The following is a 27,988-nucleotide window of genomic DNA, read 5'->3' on the forward strand; positions in this document are numbered from 1 at the left end:
AAGAGTTACTGTCTACTCGATGTGGGGAGATTAATAATGCTCTTCCACATACACACTGGATGCGGCTTTGTGGATGAATTCCAGAAAGACAGTGACTTGTGCTTAGTGGTTAAAAATAAGGGGAGAGCATCACTTTTTAGAAAAAGATCTTGAAAATGCAAAGAAATAGTTATAATGAAGTCAAGTCAAAGGACACAATGAACTTCTTTGCAGAACAGATACTGATGCACAGATTTGGAAAAATTTACGGTTTCCAAAGGAGACAGGTTGGGGGGTAGGAGGATGAGCTAGGGGTTTGGGATGGAAATCTATACAATTAGGTTGTGATGATCATTGTAAAATATAAATATAATGAAATTCATTGAGTAAATAAAAAAAGGTAAGGTGTCACCTGCAGCAGGCATCCAGCCTCTGCTCTCATTGTCTGTCCCCATAATGCTACCCTTTCTGGGGCAAGTGGTAGACTGACTGCAGGCCAAACTGTGGGGCACCCTGGAATCATGGGAAGTGAAGGGGAGGACATGCTGGGTGAGATGATGCTTTATGATGTCTTTGTATGACACACATTTAGTTATCTAAATGACCATGTACCAATATGTTCAAGATTTTTTACATTGCCGACAGTTTTGTTAGAGACTTTAATTTTGTCTTATTTGTGGGTTTTTTTATTTATTTTTTTCATTTTTTTATTACTCAAATGAATTTATCACATCTGTAGTTGTATAATGATCATAACAATCTGATTTCACAGGATTTCCATCCCACAGCCCAAGCACATCCCCCCATCCCCCAAACTGTCTCCTCCGGAGACCATAAGTTTTTCAATGTCTGTGAGTCAGCATCTGTTCTGCAAAGAAGTTCCGTCTGTCCTTTTCTCAGATTCCACATGTCAGTGAAAGCATTGGATGTTGGTGTCTCATTGTGTGGCTGACTTCACTTAGCATGATAATTTCTAGGTCCATCCATGTTGCAAAAAATGCTGGTATTTCGTTCTTTTTAATGGCTGAGTAACATTCCATTGTGTATATGTACCACATCTTCTGGATCCACTCCTCTGTCGATGGACATTTAGGTTGTTTCCTTGTCTTGGCTTTTGAGAATAGTTCTGCAATGAACATTGGAGTACATGTGTCTTTGCGAGTCATGGTTTTCTCTGGATAGATGCCCAGGAGTGGGATTGCTGGATCAAATGGTAGTTCTATGTTTAGTTTTCTGAGGAATCTCCATACTGCTTTCCACAGTGGTTGCACCAATTTATAATCCCACCAACAGTGTACTAGGGTTCCTTTTTCTCCACCCCCTCTCCAGCAATTATTGTTTGTAGACTTTTGGATGATGGCCATTCTGGCTGGTGTAAGGTGGTAACTCATCGTGGTTTTGATTTGCATTTCTTTAATAATGAGTGATGTTGAACATCTTTTCATGTGTTTCTCGGCCATCTGTATGTCTTTTTTGGAGATTATTTGTGTTTTAAAAATTCATTATAAGACATGGATAGATAAATAAATAAATAACATTATAACTGTATACATTCTCAAAATATATTGAAACTAGAGGTGGAATTAATATCTCATGTCTTTGAATTGTCTGTTGTGAAACCAAATGACTTTTTATATAAAATCTTGAAGGAGCTACATGATACATGGAGACTCTAATTGCTCAACTGATAGTGATGCCCCCAGATAGCATTTTTTTTTAATCTCAAACTTTGGAAAATACTCAGCTATAACTAGGAAGTAGAATATTCAACACACCAGGTGACATAGCCCATGCAGCTCATGTTGTCCTCCCGAAACGCATCTAAGCTGTGGAGTTGGCTGCCTTGTTGGGCAGGAGTCACTTGTGATCATTATACTCCTGGGAGCCGGGGACTCAATGACAACTCTCGTGGCTCCAAGAAAGCCAGGAAGGGGAGTTTTAGTGTGAGGGATGCTAGTTTGGGGGTTTATTCCATGGTTGCTTTGTTGCTCAGTGTTGTAGTTTATGGATTAATGTATTTTACCACATTGTATTCAGTAGATTAATTTGCCTGTTGCCTAAAATGATGTACACCAGATGTTTGTTTTTAATGTGAGCATAATTTGGGGATATGTGAGTTATAAAAAAAAGCACCATAAGACCCAGTTGCTGAGTTAGGGAACCACATTCAGAGCTGAGGACCCGACCAGTCAGCAGATTGGCAAAAGCTTATTGATACCTTTGATTGTTGGCTTCTATTTTCCACTCCGTTTTTTAAAAGTTTTTAACAAAACGCCATGTTTAGATGGTTTGGATGGTGTTCATAGTGTGAGACAAATGAGTCTGCACCGAAGTGTCCTGGCCACACTGCCTTGGACAGTGGTGGTTTATTGCCCTCATTAAGGAAAAGAATAAGCAAACAAAGAATTCCACAGATGTGAATCAGAAATCTTAACATGTAATTAATGTCCTTTGTGGACTGTTTCTCTTCTGGGGAACAGAGAATTGTTGGCCCTAAGATCCACAAAATAAGGGAGCTACAGAATCACTCCTGCTTTGCCCTTAAAGTACACAGTCATAGAGAATCTGAATGTAATAGTTTATTTCAGTTTAACAAAACTTGTTAATACTTTGTAACATTCTCTCTTACATATTTCAGTTGCTATTTATGAGTCATGGCTCCTTGATTAATGGGTAAGAGAAGTGCTTTCATGAGACTTTTAGAAATTATAGAAAGAATCTCAATGGGATCTTATAGTTTAGACTGTCCAATTATTTTGTCATCAAGATAATCCATTTCTTCATCAATCATTACTTAATAGCTTATCTTGCTCTATACCAGTGAGTTATTTAAAAGGTGGCTATTAAAGAAGCAATATTGATTTATACATCTAAGTACTCTTCCACTCTTTGGCACTATTTAAATATTGACTATTTCATCAAATAAGCATGTTATATTAATATTAGAAGCCCATAATTTCTGGTATTGTGTTAATTTTGCATTATTTGCTCATGTATATAACATCATTTATCTATTTCATATACAGTATGAGTTTCTTACCAATTTTGTATACTAAAAAATGTTTTGTTAATCTAAAACAGTTTTATAATAATAAATATGTCCTTATTGCTTTGAGAGTAATTTATGGAGACCAAGAAATATTTCCAAAATGTTATGTGCATTATAAATATTTCTAATTTATGCTCTCAGTCCTAGAGTACAGAGTGTTGGTTTGGTATGAAACTGAGATTCAATCTCTTTACTAATGATTTGTACCAGTAATCTAACCAGCCATGATTTATTAGAAGTCTTTATATGAACAATAACAAAGCATATTTTATTGTTCTCTAATAAAACATTATTCTTCATAAAGCCAATCAGGACCTCTATATACCAGTACAGGGGATGGTGAGTCTAGGAATGGCTGAGAGGGCCTTGGTTGGAGTCTGTGCTGGTCTCCTGCCTCCATGACAAAGATACCTTCCCTAGTTATCCTTCTCAGCTTCTTATTTTATCACGTCCTGGACCTGACACCCTATTTAGAAACCTCTTTTTCACTCTAAGTAGCCTAGGCTTCTTCTGCAGTGTGGTTAGTCCACAGTGGTTACCATTAAGGACCATAATAATAATAATAATAATTCAGAGGTGAAATTATAAGGAGTCAAGAATAATAAAGCCTAAATGAACTATCACTGTAGATGCTGGATTGGATGTAAATGCAAATGAATTCAACAACTAAGAGTGCCCTTTAAAACATCTAAGTTGCATTGCATGATTGCAATAGATATTTTGTAACAGTAAATTATATCCAACAGAGAAGGCATTTGCTAGGTTACAGTAAGATTTAAATGTTTTGAATAAGTGTATGAACTAAAGACTAAATATAAAAGATATATTTTTATTTTAAAAATATATTACAACTGTTTTTAAAGTGGGTATGCAATATCCAAATTGACTTCTTGAGAAATCTAAAATTCAGGCAGAAAAACAGTAAAAACATAAAATCCTTAACTTCTTTTGCTGAAACCAACAAGACAACTTCAATCATGAAAAATTTTACATTACCTAAAAATGAAATTTTAAAGTTTGCTAATGGAATCTGTCAACATCACCTGTTAACTTTGTCTGAATGCGTTCTGTGTATAAGTTTTGGTGCTAAGTAATAAGATAGTAAGTTTAGACTTAAACTAAATGAGTAACCATAAAAGATAACATAAAACAAATGCCAATGCACTAGAAAGGCCAAATATTCTGAGAGATCTCTGGAAGAAATCTTACTGATTAGGAAATTAGAGATCAAAAAAAGTGCTTCTTAGCAGAGAATATGAAATGATGGGTTTTCATGAGGGAACTTGCCCATAGTGACATGGGTAGATGGCAGAGCCAGGATTCCAAAATCCATGAGTTATTGATGGAAGGAAGAGAATGCGTTAAATGCTCACAGGTTTGTGTTTTTGTTTGTTTGTTTTGTAACTTTGCGAAATTGTAGGTGACGTATAAATTTCTATTTTTTGTTAAATTGTATTTTCAGATAATACAGTTTTAATCAGATGTCTCTAACTAGACCCTACATTACTATGAAAAATACAGATCACAGGAAAGGGGACCTTGCTACCTTAGTGATCTTTCTGCAGTAATGGAGGGGAGAATCAGGTAGAAATAATAGAAAAATTAAGATGGCAACACATAAAGATGAACACAAAGATGAGATTCTAGGAAAGAAGTGGGGACATTTATCAATAATAATTTAAAATTATTCCTTATAACCTTGTCACAAAATCTAGAGATGCAAGGACACAGGCTCATTTAAAGATAACGTTAACTTTTAAAATATTTTTTATATTTTATATATTTAATAATATATAAAATATAAATTATAAATATTTATAATAATATATAATTATAAATTTAATTATATATATATGGTAATTATATTACTTTTGCAGTAAACCAGTGGTCTACGGAAAAAGGGAGAAAGGGAAAATACGTCCTGCCCCAAACTTACTAGGTTAAGAGATAAAAAGGGCCTCAGCAGCACATATGTTTAAATAGTACAGAGTATTTACAGAGTGATGGCAGTTAATCATAGGATGGTTAATAAGAATGTAAAAAAGAACATGTTGGAGTTCCCGTCGTGGCGCAGTGGTTAACGAATCTGACTAGGAACCATGAGGTTGCGGGTTCGGTCCCTGCCCTTGCTCAGTGGGTTGACGATCCGGCGTTGCCGTGAGCTGTGGTGTAGGTTGCAGACGCGGCTCGGATCCCGCGTTGCTGTGGCTCTGGTGTAGGCCGGTGGCTACAGCTCCGATTCAACCCCTAGCCTGGGAACCTCCATATGCCGCGGGAGCGGCCCAAGAAATAGCAACAACAACAACAACAACAACAAAAAGACAAAAAGACAAAAAAAAAAAAAAAAAAGAACATGCTAGAATAGGCTGCAGCTGAATTCCATGAAACGCTAGGATTCCAGTGGGGCAGGTTTTCCACCTTGAAGGCACTGGCAAAAATAACCATTAAATATCACTTGCAAGGAAGCTAGGTAAGGTGGTAGAAGCGTGAGAGTAAAGTGATTCTTTTTTCTCAGAGTGATTTAAATCAGTTTACAGAAGTCACTGGTAGAAATGGGGAGAACATGCGATTTTTAGAATTTAAGAATGTTCAGACACACTGTTTTTAAACCACATATTTTCTGGGATGTATAAAGGAACATATATCATATAGTTCACATCCTCCTAGTTTTTATGTTTTTATAATAAATCAGAGATCCAATAATTTTGTTTTTATTGAAAATAATATAGTTACCAAAAAAAAAGACTAACTTTATAAAAACCAGAATGCAGTAATGAAAAATACATAAAAATACTAGATTATGCCTAGGTGTCAGAACTTAGATCCATCATCTTCCTGAGTCTTGTTGAATTCAGTTATGGAAATGACATAATAGTATTGTCTTTTTTTAACTCTCAGGATAAAGCACATTGTAAACTATAAAGTGACATGCAAACACAATTTAGAAATTATTGAGTGCCATGAGCTGTGGTGTAGGTCGCAGATGCTGCTTGGATCTGGCGTTGCTGTGGTTGTAGCATAGGCCAGCAGCTGCAGCTCTGATTCAACCCCTAGCCTGGAAACTTCCATATGCTGCAGGTGCAGCCCTAAAAAGAAAAGCAAAAAAAAAAAAAAAAAAAAAGAAAGAAAGAAAAAAAAATTAAGTGAAAGCTACTACACAAAACATGTTTTCATTAAGGACATGATAAGTCTTCATTGTCAGGGCTAAACAAATTTTTATCAGTAATTATTTGCAAATGGGGAAGTGCTAATTACGGGTTGGTGCCATTTGAGCAATCGAACTTTTTCCTGGAGAAAAACACCACAAATACACCTGAAGGGCAATATTTCTATAGACTGGAACATCTTTTGGTGACTTCAAAGATCCAGTATTTTAAAATTATCCTGATTCTAATAGGGTCTAGAAGCAGTGACATCCAGCATCTATATCTTGCCTTCTTGCATTGCTCTTCAGTCACAGAAACCCAGGTTCCTCGCAGCAGAAGCTGATTCTAGGACTGAGCAGAGAATAGCCAACATGCCCTGGAGCAGTAACACCAGAGAGAAAGTGCTCCAAAAAGCAAAATACAGAATGACTGAAATACTCCCCCATGTTTAAAGGGCTGTGTTAAAGGGACACAGAAGCCAAGTGAAAGAGCTCCCAGGGTACCAAGTAGGAATTTTAGTAACATTTTTATTTATTTTTCTTTTTTAATGATTTTTATTTTTTCCATTGGAACTGGTTCACAGTGTTCTGTCAATTTTCTACTGTATAGCAAAGTGACCCAGTCACACATACCTTCTTTTCCTCACATTATCCTCCATCATGTTCCATCACAAATGACTACATATAGTTCCCTGTGCTGTACACCTGGATCTCATTGCTTATCCATCCCAGAGGCAATAGTTTGCATCTATTAACTCCAGACTCCCCGTCCATCCCATTCCCTCCCCACCCCTCTTGGCGACCACAAGTCACAACCAAGAGGAACCTACAGAAACATGACAACTGAATGTCATGTGATGTCCTGGGACAGAAGGAGAGTAGGCAAAACTGCTGAAACTTGAACAAAATGTTAACTTTAGTTAATATTTTAAAAAAGTATGCTAGGATAAGCTGCATCTAAATTTCACTAAACACCATGACTCCAGTGAAAATAAATGTCACTCTCTAACAGTTTGTTCCTAGTCTGAGAACAGGGGGGAGAAAAACCATGGAGGTCAACTGAGGGGACTTAGTAAGTCAGGGCAATTAAAATGACCACTAGAGCTATTCAGTAGGGGATGTGTTATAATAGAACCCTAAAAATGATTTGTATTAAGTGGGTATCATCTTGATTGAGAGTTTACCCAACTTACTTTTTAAAATGGTTTCCACAGTCAGACATTTGGAAAGCAAATTAAAAACTTCAATTAAACATGTGTGTCCAAATCAAAGTAGAAATAATTGTCACTCACTGAGTGATCTCCCCATAGTGATTTCTATATATTGACCTGGCAGTGTGAATATCCAACGTGATCTTGACCATATCTGGAGCTGGCTGAGGTCTTAGCTTCCTGGGGCTGCCATGCAAAGCACCACAAACTGAGTGGCTTAAACAGAAAGGTGTTTTCTCAGGGTTCTGGAGGCTGGAAGGGGAAAGTGTTGGCAGGATTGGTTTCTTCTATAGATCCTACCCTTGGCTTTAGGTCACCATCTTCTGTTTTCTCATGGTTTTCCTCTGTGTGTGTCTAAGTCCTAATCTCCTCTTCTTAAGAGAAGGTAAGTCATTTGAATGACTGGCACCCACATGACCACATTCTACTTTAATTACCTCTTAAAGACCTTACCTGCACATGCAATCACCTCCCGAGGCCCTGGGGTTAGGACCTCAACAGGTAGGTAGACTTGGGGAGGACACAGTTTAGCCTCTAGTAGGTGTTATAATTCCCATGTTACAGATGAGAATGTTGACTCATAGAGACGGTGTCATTTCTCAGAATTACCTAGCAAGTGAATTGAACTGGCTTCCAAATCTGGTGCCTCTTTTTCAAAGTTGCACCAAAGCGTCTAGATGGTGTTTCATCCTTTGGGGATATTTAAGTCCTAGGCCTTGGGTATTAGGACCCCACCTCTTCTAGAAAGGTGGTAGCCAATATTGCTAGCCATTCATCAAACTGTTTCCATGTCCTTCTAACAGAGGCTAGTCTACATCAGCTGGAATCCTGTGCCTGAGGTCTTGCTAGTGGAATGTGGATGAACAAGATATTATATATTATACTTTGTGGAAATGAGAAACTAACCATGTGTTACACCACTGAAATATTGGGATTTGTCTATGGCAATACACAGATTTAGCTTCACAAAGATAAGTTAGTATTATCGATTATCTCAATAAAATAGTAGGAACCCAGGAACCGTAAGCCATTTCAGCTGGAATCTAGTAGGAAACTAAGAACTAGTTAGGAGTTTGTTTTCCTATTGCATTCGGCAGAAGCTGCTAGGGACTTGGGATTATGGGGCTTTGAAATATCTTATTTTTCTCTTTGGGTTTAGAAATAGAAACATAAAATGGTCACTGGGGATAAAACTCTTGCTTCTGTTGGAGTAATTCAGTACCAACCTGGCTGAGAATGAGGTGGGAGCCTCTAGGTACCTTGCTGATCGTGGTTGCATAAAAGCAAGATTTTGCACTAAGTACATGGCTCAGGTTTAATATAATTTCCCCAAATTTGTAAATAAAAACAAGACCTCAATTTCCCTGAAATCTTTAAATATATAGTCCTTCTTTCTCATTTACGAGGTTTCTGTTGTCTTGTTTGTAATCTCACATACATGTTTCCCTTTGTTTATTTTGTTCTCTCATATATATTATCCCTTACAAGATACAATTTATGCATTTGAGGTCATGACAAGCAGGGAGTAAATATACAAAATTATTTTACTATTATATTGAGATACAATACATTGCAATATCAAGGGAAAAGATATATGACTAGAGAAATAAAAGCTTGTTTAGAGACAGCAATAAAAGAGTCTGTATCTCTTTTTTTTTACTCCAAGAAGGGAAAAATGAGGAGCTCAGGCCAAAATGTGTAAGAAAGGTCTTATCTGTTAACTTTCAGGTATAATAGGAATTTTCTACTATTGGGACAAAGCCTAATATATGCAGCATACTCATTTATTTTCTTAGTAATATCAGCTTAGCATTTTATTTTATTATATAGATTTTAATTAAAATCTAGCTTAATTATTCTTTTTATAAAATTAATAGTATAATACAAGTCTATTAAATGAAATTACATTTATTAATTAATTTGGAATTGTTACTCTCTTTGGTATCTCTTTTTCCCATGTAGGAGTTAGATTGATCAAATATTTTCTGCTTTAAAGTATAGCTTTATGAAGAAAAAGTTTCAGAAGTCCCTAATATTTTTAACTTGATGTAATGATCTAAGCCATTAAAAACTGACTAAACATAGCTCTAGTTTTGTCTAACACATCTTTAAAAAGACACAAAAGGGTCAAACTGTTTCTAGGTAACTAAACTGGGTCCCAAAGCATGGCAAAAATTTTACAGGAGAATAAAAATATTTAGTACTCAACAAGGTAAAGTAAATGATATGTGGCATAGAGTCAAGGTGATAAAAGTTAGAATGTATTGTTTCTTGAAAAGTAAAGTGGCTAGAATTATATATTGGTAGATTATCACAAAAGAACACATTGGTATTTCATACAATGGGATATTAGCCATAAAAAAAGAATGGAGTACTGATACATGCCACAACATGGATGAACCTTGAAAACATACCTAAATGAAACAAGCCAGACCACAAATAGTAGGATTGCATTTACATTAAAAGCCATTTATATTAAAAATAGTACAACAGAGACAGAAAGTAGATTAGTGACTGCCTGAAGTTAAGGGTAGGCACAAAGAATCTTTTAGAGGGTGATGAAAATGTTCTAAAATTGGATTGTGGTGATAGTTGCACAACCCTGTATATTTGCTTAAAAAAAAAATCACTGAATTGTATACTTTAAAGTGGGTGAACTTTTGGACATGTAAATTTTACTTCAAAGAATCTGTAAAAAATAAATAAATATTCACTATTTAAGAAAAAAAAAGAACACATTGGTGAACTTGAAGCAAAGGCATCTATCCAAAATTAAATGCAGATAAAGATAAAAATACTTAGCAAAATTTGACATGGCATTGGTGAAATGTAGGGTAATTGAAGTCTCTCTTTGGGAGAAGCAAAGCACAAGAAACATTTGAAGAAATAATGGCCACTCTATTTTTCAAATAGATAAAAACTACAGACCCAAGAAGCCCCCAAAATGTCAAACATAAAAAAAAAAAAACTGCATTGGGAATGTCATCATCAAATTGTTCAGAAATAGGAATAAAGAGAAAAACTTAAAGGCAGAAAGATTAAAAAAAAAAAAAAAGACACAATAGGCACATGGAAATGAAGATAAGGATGTTGGCAGTGTTTATTCCACAAATAAATGAAGTAAGACAGTGGAGTAACATTTTTAAAATACAGACAACATGCACACAAACCCAAAATACAACTTAGAATTTATGTATACACAGAGTGAATACCTTTCATAAGTAAAATTAATTTAAAATACTTTTGGACATATAAATATTGAAATAATTTATCATGAGCAGGCCTACAGTATATGGACTACTGAAATGTTAACAGAAAAAATGGTACAAATAGAAAAGTGAATCTAAAAAATCTAGTAAATAAGGAGTTCCCATCATAGCACACTGTAATGAATCTGACTAGTATCCCTGAGGACACAGGTTCCATCCCTGGCCTCGCTCAGAGGGTTAAGGATCCAGAGTTGTTGTGAGCTGTGGTGTAGGTTGCCCACACAGCTTGGGATCTGGTTTGGCTATGGCGTAGGCTGACAGCTCCAGCTCCTATTTGGCTCCTAGCCTGGGAACTTCCATATGCCACAGGTATAGCCCTAAAAAGACAATAAATAAATAAATAAATAATCTAGTAAATAAGAATAGACATGGATTTTTTTCTTATTATAAATTTCTTTGAAAGATACCTAGCCATTGAAAACACAACAGCAATAAACTGTGGAATTTATAACATATGCGTAAATATAAAGTATGACAATAGTATAAAGCTGGAAATAAAAAAACTAGGTGTATTTTTATTATAAAGCACTTACCTACAAGAAGTGCTATCAGATCCGATCACTTTAAGGGAGACTGCTAAGTTGAAGACATAGACTACAAACCCTAAAGCAATAAATAAAATATAAATGAACAAATGAATAAAAGCTAGTAAACCAATACTGAGGATGAAATTACTTCATTCAAAAAAAGTGGGGAAAAGACAAAAGGAACAAAGAACTGATGGAAGACATAGAAAACTGATCTCAACACCATATTAAAAAGTAGAGATAGTTCTATATTTAGATTTTTAAGGAACCTCCAGACTGCCCTCCACAGTGTTGCATCAACTTGCATTAACACCAACAGTGAATGCTCCACACTCTCTCCAGCATTTACTGTTTGTAGACATTTTTTTTTTTTTTGTCTTTTGTCTTTTTAGGGCTGTGCCTGTGGCATATGGAGGTTCCCAGGCTAGGGGTCTAATTGGAGCTGTTGCTGCCAGCCTACGCCAGAGCCACAGCAATGCCAGATCCAAGCTGTGTCTGCAACCTGTATCACAGCTCATGGCAACGCTGGATCCTTAACCCACTGAGCAAAGCCAGGGATTGAACCGGCAACCTCATGGTTCCTAGTCGGATTTGTTTCTGCTGCACCATGATGGGAACTCCTGAGGTCTTTATGGTAATGGCCATTCTCAAGGCCACGCTGTTTTGAGGAAGTACCTCATTGAAGTTTTGATTTGTATTTCTCTAATAATTAGCGATGTTGAGCATCTTTTCATTTGCTTTTTGACCATCTGCCTTCTTTGGAGAAATGTCTATTTAGATCTTCTGCCCATTTTTTGATTGGGTTATTTGGTTTTTTTTTTTTTAATATATAGAGCTATATGAGATGTTTCCCTATTTTACAGATGAATCCCTTATCCATTGCTTCATTTGCAGAGATTTTCTCTCATTCCACAGGTTGTCTTTCCGTTTTTGTTTTAATGTTTTCCTTTGCTGTGCAAAAGCTTTTAAGTTTAATTAGGTCCCACTTGTTTATTTTTGTTTTTACTTTGGTTACTCTAGGATGTAGATCCAAAGCGATATTGCTGTGATTTATGTCAAAGAGTGTTCTTTGTTTTCCTTTAGGAGTTTTACAGTAACAGGCCTCACATTTAGGTTTGTAATCCCTTTTGAGTTTATTTTTGTGAGTGATGTAAGAGAATGTTCTAATTCATTCTTTTACATGTAGTTGTCTAGTTTTTCCAGCACCACTTATTGAGAGGACTTTTTTTCCACTGTATATTCTTGCCTCCTTTGTCATAGATTAATTGACCATAGGTATATGGGTTTATTTCTGGGCTTTCTGATCTATATATCTGGTTTTGTGCCACTACCATACTTTTTTTTGATGACTATAGCTTTGAAGTACAGTCTGAAGTCAGGGAGCCTGATTCCTCCAGTACTGTTTTTCTTTCTCAAGATTTATTTGGCTGTTTGGAATCTTTTGTGTTTCCATACAAATTTAAAATTTTTTTGTTTTACCATATGATCCAGCAGCCCCACTTTTGGGCATATACCCAGAGAAAACCATAACTCAAAAAGATACTTGCACCCCATGGTCATTGCAGCACTACGTACAATAGCCAAGACACGGAAGCAACCTAAGTGTCCATTGACAGAGGAATGGATAAAGATGTGGTACCTATATATGTAATATGGACTAAGTTACTAAGTATATGTACATGTACTCAGTCATAAAAAGAATGGAATAATGCCATTTGCATCAACACGGGTGGACCTAGAGATAGTCATACTAGGTGCAGCAAGTCAGACAGAGAAAGACAAATATCATGTGAGATCACTAATATATGAAATCTAATAAAAATGATACAAAAGAGGCTATTCACAAAACAGACAATATTTTAAAACCATAGTATGGTTACCAAACGGGAAAGTGGGGGGTAGAGGGATAAATTAGGAGGTTGGGATATACATACACACACTACCACATATAAAATATATAAGTAACAAAGACCTACTGTATAGCATAGGGAAATCTATTCAATACTCTGTAATAATCTATATGGGAAAGAATCTGAAAAGAATGGCTATGTGTATAACCAATTCACTTTGCCGTACACCTGAAACAAAGACAATAGTCTAAGTCAATATACTCCAATAAAATTTTTTAAGGGTACAGATAGATTGGACAAAAAGCAAGAACTAAGTCTTATGATCTAAATCTTAAGATAACAAATAACATGAAATGGTGGTTGAAATAATTAGTCATTATGGAAATATAATAATGTTATATAAGTATTATATAATAATAATATAAAACCACAGTAAGATTATACTACACACTTATTTGAATATCTAAAACTAAAAGTTAGCTGTATCATGTGTTGGTAACAATGCAGAGGAACCAGAAAACTTACACAATACTGGTGGGTATTTAAAATGGCACAAACACTTGGGGAAACAGCTTGGCTATCTCTCTAAAAGTTAAATATATCCCCAGCATACAGCCAAGCCATTCCACTCCTCCCCATTTATCCAAGAGAAATGAAAAGTCTTCCAATAGAAATACATGTATGTTGCTTTTTAAATAATAGTTAAAATCTAGAAACAACCCAAACAGCCAGTAACAGAAGAGATAAACCAACTGCAATACATCCCTAAGAAATATCACTCAGCAATAAAAAGATAGGAACTAGTATTTTGTTGCTAATTTTTGCATCTAAGTTAATGAAAAAATATTGATCTATAATTTTTTTTGCATTTTCTTTTGTTTTAGTATTAGGGTAATGTTAGCTTCATAAAAATGATTTGGAAAGTATTCTATCCTCTTCTGTTTTTCAAAAGACATCATGTAAAATTGATGTTGATTATTCTTTAAATATTTGGAAATATTCTCCAATAAAACCACCAGGGCTTGGAGATTTCTTTTGTGGGAACTTTCTTATTACAATTCTGATTTCATTGATGGTTTTAGAAATGTTCAGTTTATATGTTTTATCTTTGTTGCATTTGGTGGACTGATAGTTTGTGGGTTTTGAAGAATTGATCCATTTCTTGTAAGTTTTCAAATGTATGAGGTTCATAATAAGCACACAAAGAGAGGTTCAACATCTTTAGCCCTTAAGGAAATGCAAATTAAAACCAAAACGAAATACCAGTATTAGAATGGCCAAAATAGATCTATAATAATAAGTGATAGTGAGGTTATAGGAAAACTGGATCATCTGACACAGCCACAAAAGAAAAGCTAGTTTTACAAAAAAGGAATAGGTATATTCTAGGCAGACAAGTTCGTTTATAGGGACTTAAAATGGGAAAGAGTAGTTTAAGACAGAAAAATTAGGAAAGACTAATAGAGGAAAAAGAAATTTTCTGATATGACGCTAGAATAATAATCAGAAAGCCTAAGTCACACATAGCCAGGCACTCTTGGGGACTTTAAGAATACTAGGGAGTGATAGAAGGGTTTCAATCTGGAATATTATAACCATGGACTTGGATGCTACTATACATCATCATTTATGTGGTACATAGTATTGCTCCTGATATAGGTTGTATGTATTGTATATTATTGTAGAGGTATATTCTCGAGTATATAAATTATATTGTTATTCAGAATGTATATTTTGGCAATTATGTTAAAAAATCATAAGTGACCGAAGAGGATATAAAAGTAATCTTCAGGAGCATCTGAAGTAGTCCAAGTGAAAAATGATGGTAGCTAAACATAGGATGACAGTAGTTTTGGAAAGGAAATAATTTAGAGATGATGGTTGCACCAGGTAAGTTCCATTTGATAACTGCATTAGTAGATATGAAAGGAGGTAAGAGTTAAGGAGGGTCTCTATGGAGTGAAGAGATTGGGGCAGAGGAGAAAGAACAGGTTTAGGACTGGGCATGGACTTTAGCGAGGTGGTGATTTCAGTTGGGGATACATCAGCATGAGCTGCCACTTTTAATTCAGGTGAAGATGCCAAGTTGGGAACTGGACATGCAGGTCTGGACTTTATGAAAATGTTTAGGGAAAAGGAAACTCAAGATTAGTTACCAGTGAGAAGTAAAATGAAATGCTGTCATTATTTAACCATCTCCTATGGATGAAAACTCCAGTTGTTTTCATTTGGGGCTATTATAAAAGTGGTGCACAATTAGCTTTTACATCCATTGTTTTGTGGGTGTGCAGATATATCTGCTGGCTGGATCCCCAGAAGTGGGGCTGCTGAGCAAATACCTAATTGCTGCATTGGTGATTGTTAGATCTTTCGAGGTTGCTCTCCACGTGGAGTTGTACCATTATGAATCTCCACCAGCAACATGTGAGAAAGGCAGCTTCCCCACTGAATCATAAAATGAGTACTCTGTCAAGTTTTTGAATTTCTACCAATATCCTGGATGAAATGTAGCATTTTTGTGTAGTTGCATTTTTAATTTACCTTATCATGAGTTAGGTTAAGCATCTTTCCATATGTTATAAAACTTGTGTGAAATGTTTGTTCATGACTTTTGCCCATTTTTCTGTTGGATTGTTGCCAGGCCTGAAATGTGAAAGCCATGATGGGTGGGGGCTGGAAGAGTTTCAGAGAACATGATAGGAAGTGCCCAGATTGAGCTAAAGAGAATGTTGGTGGGAGCGTGAAAGTTAAAGGTGATTCTGATGAGACTTCCAACAAACTTGAGGAGCCTGTCATTGGAAACCAGACGGAAGGTGATCCTTGCTATGAAGGGACAGAGAAGTTGCCCCAGTTGTGTTCTAGTTTCTGTGAGTGATGAATCTAGCTATTTAGAAGAAGCCACGTCTAAAGAGGTGTCTCTTTGCTTATCATAGTAAAATGTGAGAGAAGTGAGCTACATTGAAAGAATTCTGAGCAAAAAAGAACCCAGACTTGAAAATTTGGAAAATGTGCCTACAATATTGCAGAAAATGAGGAAGAGTGTTGTGGAGAGAATACCGGGGATGTGGCTAGAAAATCATTCAATAAAGAGGTAATAACACCGTGAGTCATTGATCTTTTATTGGCTGTCGAGATGGGGTTACACCAACAGAAACACTGCCTGCTTGAACTAAAAGTGACAAGGACAAGGCACAGTTCAGGAACTCCTGGGATTCTGCAGGATGGGACAATAGAGCCATCTAGCTACAAGCATGTGTTGTCCTCCAGGAAAAGGGAAGGGTGACTCTGAAGGCCATTTGGAGGTCGGCAGGGCTGCCACCGCCCTCCAGGCCCAGGGTCTTTCCAGAGGGTAAGACCATGGGCTTGGTTTCAACATACGTGGGGGCTGTTGGGATTGGGGTGAATGTATTTTGCATGTGAGAAGAACATGAATTTTTAGGAGCCAGAGAGCTGAGTGTCATGGATTAAGTTGTCTCCCCAAAATCCAAAAATTGAAGTCCTATCCTGTGCATCTCCAAACATGACCATATGTGAAGATAAAGCCTTTAAAAAGGTGATTATGGTGCAGTGAGGTCATCTGAGGAGCTCTAATCCTCTAGGACTGTTGTCCTTTATGAGAGGAAGGAGACTTCAGGGATGGTGTATACAGAGCACAAGCCCTGTACAAGCCCAGGAAATCAACCTTGGGGGAGAACAAACTTGCCACACCTTGACCTTGGCCTTCCAGGCTCCAGAACTGTGATAAAATCCTGTGTTTGGGATGGTCAGTCCGTGGTGTTTTGTATGGCCGCCCTAGCAGATTTAGTCCGGCAGGAATTGTGACTCGCAGCCCAGGGCATCACAGGTCAAAGACACAGCAAATTTGCTCTTCTCTCAAGACAGTGCAGACCTTGTCATGCCAATTAAATTTTCTGTGTTCAGGTATGCAGTGTGGAATATTGTTAACAAAGGAGCAATTTGATTTCTGATAAATTAATCAAAAACTTAGCAAGCTGATCAACTAGTCCCAAGCATGTTCAATATATTGGGCACAGAGCAGAGTTGGAAATCCTAGGCACTACTTAACTGGCAATTGCTTGGGAACTAACAGTGCAACTTTCCTTTACTGTAAAAGCTGGAATTAGTTTGGGACACAATGACAGGCTCCATAGACGATGAAGCTTCCTTGGTCAGTGTGCGTCCGTGTTCTTGTTTCTGGGGTCTCCTGTGCATTCTAACTCTAACTGTACCCCCTCTTACCCTTTTTGAACACACGCTGCATTGCTATGTTTTTTAGGGAAGAAACAATATAGCCTGTGATGTCTCAGAGCACAGAGCTGCCATCAGGCATCAGCCCCCAGCCAGCTCCCCTCAGCCTACATCAGGGAGAGAGAATAATAACATCCCCTGCACTTCTTGGTATAATTTTAGCTTTACACCTAAATAAATCCAGTGATAACTTACACGGTTTTAAATACCATACCCTGAACCTTTTCAAAGAATTTCAAACGTAGTCCTTACCTGCGTTCATCCTGTTCCTTTGCCAGCTCACTGGCAAAGCCTTGGGAGGAGAACTATTAGAGTATTTCACATCTGTCTATCTCTCTCATTTTCACTTAAATTTGTAAACAGTGCTGGTGAATTTGTAAAGGTTTCTTAAGCCCTGAGCACAAGGCGCGCGGTATTGAATGTGTTTTAACTCTTCCAGTTCAGTTCCTGCATGAGCAAAGTCCAGGCTTCTCACTTTCCACTCTGCCTGGCTCTTTCCACCCCCAGGACAGTGCGGCAATTTTTTTTTTTTTTTTTGATCTTTTTGCTATTTCTTGGGCCACTCCCGCGGCATATGGAGGTTCCCAGGCCAGGGATCGAATCGGAGCTGTAGCCGCCGGCCTACACCAGAGCCACGGCAACGCGGGATCTGAGCCATGTCTGCAACCTACACCACAGCTCACGGCAATGCCGGATCATTAACCCACTGAGCAAGGCCAGGGACCAAACCCGCAACCTCATGGTTCCTAGTTGGATTCGTTAACCACTGAGCCTCGACGGGAACTCTAGTGCGGCTATTTTTAAAGCCAAACTTGCAAGAAGTGGTTATTCTCTCATTCTTCCCTAAGTAAATGTACAGGTTTTTATTTCTGGGTTAACACGAGACTCCTCAGGTCTGCTGACCTGGGAGGAGAAGTGGGGAACAGTTTCCTTCAGGTCCAGCCCCTGCTTCTCTGCTTGCTGCTTAGAATGCTTAGCTGGCTCGTTCTTCTCAAAGGGACCTTTCTGTGTCGGATGTCCAAAGGCACTTGCTTTTGGCCTTTTCCCTTCCCTGTATTTTTGTCTAAATGGTCATTTTTGGAGGGCTTGACATACCGTCTATCTGCAAACAGCTCCCCCAGTCTGCATTCTCATTCTGAGTCTCTTCCGGGTTTTCTTTTGGACACACAGACCTGTCTGCCTGATACTCTATTTGGATGTCTCCTAGGGAAGCACACTGAGCATGTCTTGTTCTCAAACCTTATTACTCCCTACAGCTTGTACCTGCATTCATGATGTCCACTTAAGCAGGTGTCACAACCACTCGATCTACAGCTCCCGATGAAGATCTCGATGGGCCACTGGTGTCTCTCTGTCACTTCCCATGCACACTTGATAAAGCACAGTACCTGGCTCGATTTCGGAAGAGATCGCTTATCTGCTGGCTTCCCTCGTGTCCACTGTTTTCAAGATCTTCTCTCTGAGTGATTATCCCTGTGCTTCCCTCACTGGTCTCTCAGAGTCTGTGTTTGCTCCCCCCAGCCTATCCACACTGCAACAACCAAACTCACCTTCTAAGAGAAGAGGCTGTGACTACATCACGATGTCTCTGAAGCAGGGCCTATAGAGTGTCGTGTGGTCTGGTCTCTGCTAATGCTCCAGGCTCACTGTTGCCGTTAATTCCTTAACTCTTTCTTCCTGTTATCAACCAAAATAAGGCCTTCCTTAATGCTCTAGATTGGATGCTCTAATAATTCCTGATTTTAAGTATTTATAATAATTCAAAGTATATAGTTGTTTGTCAAGCTATTTTTAAAGTATATATTTATTTTTAAAATACCTAGACTGTGAGGGCCATGAGAAAAAGCCCAAGCCAATCTTATTCACAAAGATGAATAAATTTATGGAATTCTTTTGATATTATCTGTAGTGAAAGACAGGTAGGATTTAATCAGACCCGAATTTAATTTGAATAGAATATTGCATTTGAAAATTTACTAAATGTGTCTTCAGTTTCCTCATCTGTAAGTGGGGTACCTCTACCTCTAAAATCTGTTGAGCTAATTAAATAAGCTCAAGCCCATCATAATGTTTGGCATGAATAAATGAAGATGAAAGATCGTTCCTTTTCTTCCCTGCTGACCAGGTAACAGGCCAGCAGCCACAGTATCAGAGCTGTGCAGACAGTCCATGGCCCACAGGGGAAGGGGATGCTGTTTTTTCATATCAGTTAATGTTCCAGAAATTGTATGAACTATCTCATTAGTTTCACTGATTATCTATTTTATTTCTTTCAAACTATTTTCATCAAATTTTAATATTTTAGATGGTAAATGATTTGCTGATGACATTTCAAGTCACAGCAAATGCCTCCATCTGTGGCTTGTCAGAATGAACCATTTCAAACTGATAAGATGCATCTTACCAGGTAAGCGGCCTCTGATCACTCTGTCCAACCTCCAGCTGATAGTTGTGTTCTGTGCATTCTGTCTGGCTTAGCCTTGGTCTTGCACAACTTCATTTCTGGATCAGCACTCACCATGGATGTGCTCTGTGATGACAATTGTTTCCTGCTACTGAAGTTGCAGGGAGAGGGTTAGAGTATCTGGTAGCTGAACAAGTTACTTAAGTGACAGATAATGTGTGGAGTGGCCCAGACTGAACTGTAGATGCACTGCTCTGAGCCCTCACTTCACACTGAGCCTCATCCTTGGGCCCTGCCTTCATGCCTGCTGGCCAGGCTGCAGCAAGAACCTGCTGCTTTAGTGAGTTCCAGTTGCTGAGACAAAGTGCCCTCAATGCTCACCTGCAAATAGAGGCTGATAGAACCATTGTATAAGTTTGTGTGAATATTAAATGACATCACATGAGGGAGTTCCCATTGTGGCTCAGTGGTTAACGAATCCGACTAGGAATCATGAGGTTGCAGATTCAATCCCTGGCCTTGCTCAGTGGGTTAAGGATCCAGCGTTGCTATGAGCTGTGGTGTAGGTCACAGACGCAGCTTGGATCCTGCATTGCTGTGGCTCTGGCGTGGGCTGGGGCTACAGCTCCGATTAGACCCCTAGCATGGGAACCTCCATATGTCACAGGAGAGGCCCTAGAAAAGGCAAAAAGACAAAAAATAAATTAATTAATTAAATTAAATAAATTACATCACTTGAAATCTGGTAGCTAATGATGCTGTCCTTTAGTGGTGCTTTAGGGCTACAGTGTTTTTCTTTTCTTCTCTCTTTCTTTATGTCAGAGCCAACTAAGGCAAATTAGGCTGATAGAGGTGAAACTATCATCTTTTTACCACAAAGGCTTGCTTGAGCATGTCGTGGCTTAATCACACAGTGTCACAGTTACCTGGGAGGGAGCCTCGGAGTGGACAGGTATGCGCAGTGGTCACTCTGATTGACCTGGGAGCGGGAGGTATGTCGTGTTTAACGTGTGGCACACGGTCCCTGGAAGCATTTCCTCTCCAGTTGTTGGGAGGAAGGGCTGATGGCAGTGAGCTCTAGGTCTTCTAGAAACTACCAGGACATGACCACCTCAGGGCGGGAAGGGAGCGGATGGAGAGGGAGTGTCAGAAGGGACAGCAAAGCCTTGCCTCCTGGAGGTTCCATCCTGTTCCACTCTTAACCCACTAAGCTTAGAAAGAAGTGTGCCAGCCAGCAGTGTGGCTGCCCCTCAGCAGGAAGGGGCCAGCCTGCTTCCCTCACCCTGAGCCCCCCTGCCCACCCCGACGAGCCTCCTGGAGCCACAGCTACTCCTGGATGGTGTAACCCCATCTTTCAGAGGGAGGACATCAGCCGGTCCCCAAGATGCAAAATCTTCTCCCAAAGTAAAAGCTGTGAGACCCATGAAAGGATTGGAGATTGTGGCTCTCTCTACACTTTTACAAAGAAGCAGTTATTCAAGGGCTAAAAATAAATTACACAGAAAATCGCCGGGCTAAAGTAAGGACATACACACATTAAAAATAAGAGGCTTAAGTCTCTCTGTTGAAAATAAGAGATTTCCCTTCCCTCTTTTTTCTCGGAGCATTTGCCTTAGACAACCTGTCATTTTAGGCACTTTCTCAGTTCTTTAAAATGCGTGTAAATCTTTTTTGAGGACTGAGCAGTTATGATTAGAAACATCTGCTTGAAAGACCTGGGAGCCATCTCTTTGGAATTAAACATCTCGGGGGTACCATCCCATCTCCCATTTGTTTCCTTGAGGGTATTTACATGAGTTGAAGTCCAGCCTCTGATGTGACCCCTTCAAACCACCCAAAGTTTTACCCACACTTTGGCTGCACCCACCAAAGCTAGAGCAGTTTTGCAGAGCAAGGCCTTTATCAGTATGTCTCCCTGCTTGAGCAAGTGCAGCCCAGAGCCTGTGGCCTCTTCAGACTGCAGATCCTGGGGGGATGTGGGGGGAATGGGAGGGTGGGGAGGGGAAGGGGTAGGATGGGTTGGGGGAGAGGAGTGAGTGAGCCTGACCTGCTCAGCTCCTCTGAGCATCCTCAGTGGGAGGGAGGCAGTGAGGAGAAAGGGGAGGAGGAGGGTGGTACCAAATGCTGCCAGTCACGTGGAAATGGACATAGGACACAACTTCTGTCCCACAAAATAGCAAGAGTCCAAGTGGCTGAGAACCCAGAAATGCAAGAGTAGAAGGGGAGATATTTTGTACTCTTCTGTCCCAACTTCTCTGATTAATTAATTTATATCTTCTTTACCAAAGCTGTATTTCATTTTGTTTTTTATCAAATCTTCAAATTCCTGTCTATAAAATAACCATTTGCTTTAAAGCCTGAGCTATTAGCCCAGTAACTTTCTTTCATATATTTTTTTAATTCTTAAATTTTCTTTCCTTACAAAACTGCTATTATGTAGAAATAGACATAACCTCAAATCCTTTTATAGCTTTTTTGTTCCACAAATTTTTATTTGGAGGATACACTTTGATTCTTGTAAGATTGATGGCTTATGTCCTCTCTCTGAGTTAGTTGGGTCAAAAAATCTAATACACAGGACATGGGCATGTCATGTCTGTTACAGGATTGTTAGAATGTAATGCTAGCAAGATGCTATTTACTTAATAATCTCGGGATTTCAGGTCACTTGTTAGTAGCCGTGATGTGATCAAGCACATTTTAGAAAACAGGCAAAGATTGACTCCTGTGTATTACTTCCTAGTTATGTAAATAGAAATCTCAATTAAAAAGTGACATCTTTGAACTGAGTTTCAAGACCTTTCATTAGATGAGAAGTTTAGTGCTTAGCTCTGAGCTGAAATACTTGCTTTGGCAGGACAGGATTGTGGGGATTCAAAATTGAATGCTTTTGAATGATTATTTGTCTTTTGGAGGCTTTCCACTAATCTGAAGATAGGCCAGCAAACACAACTCTATTAGAGAGAAATAAAAAAGCAGCATAAGGATACTGAATTCAACAACAGATGCTGACAATTAAACAACTTGACATTTTTATCAATTTAGCATTTCATTTATTCATTTATCATGTAAAGTTCCATTTAATTCATTTTGTTTCTTCTAACAAATTAGCATTTTTAAAACCCACGGAAAAAAGACACCCCAGAGTGTTGTGTCAGCATTTATGATTTTGAAAATGCACTATTTAAACATCTTTTCTTTCATGATGGTTTGTTGCACAAAATTAACTTTGTGACAAAAATGCCCAATCTAATGTCTATATTTGAATACCTAAACATCAAAAGGTAATGTCTCTTCTTTTAAAGCCACTTAGTTCTTTTTAAAATTTTTTCCCCCAATACAACTCAGTTGCAAGGACTTCTGATCACCAAGAACAAACCAAATTAAATCACAGTAATACTAACCCTATTTCTACTGGCTTAGTGTGGTAGAATCATTTATAGGATTTGCAGCAAACACTACTATGATAAAACACAACTGTGCTTTCCTAGAATTGAGAGATTTCTGTAAGGAAGAACTGAGTGTTCAAATGAAGAAAATGAAGCAATCTATATTTAAAATATCAATATTGGAAAAGAATATTTGGAAATAAGAGGGAATTGGAGGTAAAATATTAGTGAAACTTTAGCTTGCGTAACTGCAAAGCTGTGTAGATCAAAGCAGCCTAATTATTTCTAGAAAATAAAAAGCAATCTTTAAAGATGTGATTCTTTTAGGAAACAAAAGACACTAATTTCAGCACACCAAGATTTAATGCACTCTCAACGTGATTGAAAGAACAGTGAAAATCCCCCTGGCTTACATTGTACTCAAATGCCTGGTGTATCATATAGTCTTTCAAAAAGTGTTTATTGAGAACTCTTCATACAAAATATTTCATAAGAGAATAAACAGTAAAACAATCTGTCAAGGGGTTAAGTAATTAAATATTCATATTTAACTTTTTTCTCATTTAATTTTATATTTGTGAGTTTTTTGTCTTTTTGTAAAGTATAGCTGGTTAACATATTAAATTAGTTTTAGATATATGGCATAGATCATCACTATTTTTACAGATTATACCCTATTAAAAGTTATGACAAGATAATGGCTATAATTCCCTGTGCTGTAAAGTATACTTTTGCTGCTTATATATATTTTTACATACTAGTTTTTCACCTCTTAATCCTCTATACCCTTAATTTCCCCCTTCCGCTTCCTTCTCCCCTTTGGTAACCACTAGTTTGTTTCTTATTTTTGTATGTTTCTGTTTTACATAGACATTCATTTGTGTTATTTTTTAGATTCCATATAAATGACATCTTACAGTATTTCTCCGACTTATATCACTAAGCAAAATATTCTCTAGGTCCATCTATACTGCTGTGAATGGTGATACTTAATTATTTTAATAGCTGAGAAATATTCCAATATATATGTACTATGTCTTTATGCATCTGTCTGTTGATGGGTACTTGCATTGTGTCCATATCTTGGGTATTATAAATAGTGCTGCTAGGAACATTGGGGTGCAAGTATCTTTTCCAACTAGTGTTTTTGTGTTTTTTTCCAGATGTATATTCATTAGTGAGATTGTCAATTTCTCCTAATGTCTCAGTATTTGCTTTTTATATATTGGTCCTCCTATATTGAAGGCACATAAGTCAAGAAGTGTAATATCCTCTTCTTGTATTGATCCCTTTATTATTATATAATGTCCTTCTTTGTCTTTTAGCTTATGTTTTAAAATCTATTTGTCTCATATCTATGTTGCTACTTGTGCTTTCTTGTCATTTCCATTTACATGAAACATATTTTTCCATTCCCTTACTTTCAGTCTGTGTGTCTTTAGATTGAAGAGTCTCCTATAAGCAACATGTGGAAGAGTCTTTTTTTTCAATCTGATGATCCCCCTATGACTTTTGATTAGAACATTTAATCCATTGACATTTAAAGTAACGATTGCTCAGAGTTCCATGGTGGCTCAGGAGGCTAAGTGTCTGGCATTGTCACTGCTGTGGCTCTGGTACAGATTTGATCCCTGGCTTAGAAACTTCCACATGCCATGGTTATGGCCAAAAAAAAACAAATAACAGAAAACAAACAAAAGTAATTACTGTCGGATATGTTCATATTGATGTATTATTACATCTTTTCTAGTTGTTTTTGTATTTCTCTGATCATTTTTTACTTTCCTTGTGGTCTAATGGTTTTCTTTAGTAGTATGCTTGTGTTTTATTTCTTTTTGAGTGTATCTATTGTAGATTTTTTTATTTGTGGTTGTCATGGGGTTTATTTATGTTGCTTCATAATTATATCTATTTGTTTTAAGTTGATGTCATTTGACTTTAAAGACATTCTAAAAGATGTATATTTTTTAATCCCCCCACCTGCATTTTATGTTTTTGATGTCATATTTTACATCTTCAGGCTTATCCCTTAACTTTCGATTGTAGCTATGGTTGCTTTTATTTATTTATTTTTTGTCTTTTAATTTATATACTGGCTTATTTAAGTAATCTTCAATCCTTACTATATATTTGCCTTTTCTAGTAGGATTTTCTCTTTCTGATAGACTCTTACTTCTTTTCCATTTAGAGGAGAGTGTTGAATATTTATTTTAGAGTAGGTTTAGTATTGATTAATTCTTTTAACTGTTGCTTGTTTTGATCTCTCCTTTTATTCTAAATGATAAGCTTGCTGAATAGAATATCCTAGGTTGCAGGTTTTTAACCTTTCAGTTCTATGAATATATCATGCCACTTTCTTCTGGCCTGCAACATTTCTACAGAGAAATCAGTTGATATGTGGAGATTCCCTCATATATGACTGTTTTCCTCTTGCTGCCTTTAGAATTATCTTTTAAAACTTTTGCTATTTTAATTATATGTCTTGCTGTGAGTCTTTTGGGGTTCATCTTGTTTACACCCTCTGTATTTCCTATACCTGGATATCTGTTTCTTTGATCAGGTTTTGGAGGTTTTTAGCCATACTTTCTTCAAATGTATTTTTCCCTTCTCTCTTTCTTCTCCTTCTGGAACCTCTATAATGCAGATGTTGGAACACTTAAAGTTATCATAGAGATTTTCATTTAAAAGATTTATTTTACTTTCTGCTGTTCTGATTGGGTTCTTTCCACTATTCCATCTTCCAAGTCACTTTTGTGTTCGTCTATATCACTGTCTGCTATTTGCTCCTTCTAGTGAAGGAGTTTTTTAATTTCAGCTATTGAATTACTTATTTTTGATTGAGTCTTTTTTATATTTTCTAGTTCTTTGTTAAAATGTTAAGTGTTTTGATCGATTCTTTTTCCTAATTAATTAACATTTTCATTACCAATATTTTGAATTCTTAATCTGATGAATTGCTTATTTCTGCTTCATTTTTTTTTTCAGGGGTTTTCTCCTGCTCTTTCAATTGAGAGTAGCTTTTCTGCCTTTTCATTTTATTTAAGTCTCTCTGGATTGGGAATTTAGTTAAACAGTTACCTATGGTGGTCTTGAAAGATGGCATTTCTGGAAGCATCCCTGTGTGGAGTATGTATACCCAGTTCCCTTGGCAGGAGGGCTGGTTATGATGTGGATGCAAGTTACATCTTTCCTTAGAGTGTGCTGGAAGCTATCACCTTGGTAGGATAGAGATGGAGAGTCTAAGGCCAGTGCTGGGTATGAGGCAGGAATTCCCCTCTGCTTAGTGACTGTCACTGCCCTATCAGGGGAGGAGTCTGATTCCGAGTTGCTGTAGCAGAAGCCCTCAGCTGACTTAGTTCACTTTAAGTGTGCTTTTACCCTCCCCATACCAGATCTTTGCCCCAGAGGAGGGGAGTCCTGAAGCAAGTGGGAACAGGGATATCTTGTATAGTAATCACCTTACTGCATAGAAAACTAGAAAACTGAGCAAAATAAATTAAACAGCTCTTGGCAGACTTTTGACAGCCATTGGGCAAAACTGTGCTCCCTGAGAGAAAAGAAACAAATGGGGTGAGCTCTGTCATTGGCCCTTTTCTGCACAGGGGCACATGTTATGCTCCAATAGGAGAGAAAACCCAAGCAGAGTATGAGCATTTTCTGAGTTGAAAGGCAGAGATCAGAGTCTGAGGAAGCTGAGCAGAGGAGTTAAACAGGCTGTGTACCTGTGTAAAGGAGGTACTTAGTAAATGAGAACATATAATCTGCAGGAAAGGACACTATGCTTTGCAAACACAGGATGAAAATCCAAGAGGCTGAGCAAAGAACAAAGACCAGGGACTGCAACCTTGATAATCTTAGAGCCAGTTCACTGTAGGGAAGTTCTGAGAGTGAACCAACAAGAATGCATGTGGTAGAGATCCTATACCCTTAGAACAGTATCCATTCTTAACAGATTCTAACAAATCTTAGAAAAAAGCCTCAAAATGTACAGCAAATTTCCCAGTAACCTAGCCATTTTCAAGAACAAATTTCAATACTCTTTAAGGTAGGCAAAGGATCAAGTTGCTCAAGATCATAATACCCCAAATTTTTAGTAATCAAATATTGCTGGACAATCAAAGCAAGAAAACATAGGAAAAGATAAACCCAGAGAAAATAAAAATCAGCCAATAAAAAGAAATTCATCAATGACCAAGATGATAGAATTAGCAGAGGAAGACTTTAAAACAGCTTTATAAATGCAGTCATAGATATAAAGAAAAACATGAACGTTATGGAGAAAAATTAAAGATACTTGAAAAAGCAAATGGAATTTTAAGAGCTGAAAAACTGAGTAACATGAAAGTCACTGCATTGGCTTAATAGTGGATTAAACATTGGTAAATAAATTTGAAGATATAGCAATAAAAGTTAGCAAAATTGAATTACATGAAGAAAATTTTTAAATGCCAAAAATAAATAAATAGAGCTATAGTGACCTATAGTGGAACAATATTACCTCATATATGTATTTTCATAGTTTCAAAATCAGAAAAAAATAATGATAGCTACAGAAACATTTTAGCAGAAAGAATTTTTGTTTGTTTGTTTGTTTGTTTTTGTTTTTGCTATTTCTTGGGCCGCTCCCGCGGCATATGGAGGTTCCCAGGCTAGGGGTTGAATCGGAGCTGTAGCCACCGGCCTACGCCAGAGCCACAGCAACGCTAGATCGGAGCCGTGTCTGCGACCTACACCATAGCTCACGGCAATGCCGGATCGTTAACCCACTGAGCAAGGGCAGGGACCGAACCCGCAACCTCATGGTTCCTAGTCGGATTCGTTAACCACTGCGCCATGACGGGAACTCCAGAATTTTTTTTAATTTGATGAAAACTATAAAGCCACAGCTCAGAGAATCTTAATAAAACCCAAACTGAG

General features: G+C 37.5%; 1 long non-coding RNA gene across 4 annotated transcripts in view; it reads left to right on the top strand.

The window, feature by feature from the left end:
* The window catches only part of LOC110256686, a 187,289-nt gene that overhangs the window by 21,281 nt on the left and 138,020 nt on the right, over nucleotides 1-27,988 (top strand). Inside the window, exon 3 of one of the 4 annotated variants that reach the window (XR_002338566.1) lies at nucleotides 15,964-17,828. The exons of the other annotated variants lie outside the window; for them this stretch is intronic. This is a non-coding gene — a long non-coding RNA (uncharacterized LOC110256686). Of the gene's footprint in view, nucleotides 1-15,963; nucleotides 17,829-27,988 lie in introns of those variants that run through there. 4 annotated transcript variants of the gene reach the window in all.

This window comes from Sus scrofa, chromosome 14, assembly GCF_000003025.6.
Source record: "Sus scrofa isolate TJ Tabasco breed Duroc chromosome 14, Sscrofa11.1, whole genome shotgun sequence".
In the NCBI taxonomy this organism is placed as follows: domain Eukaryota; kingdom Metazoa; phylum Chordata; class Mammalia; order Artiodactyla; family Suidae; genus Sus; species Sus scrofa.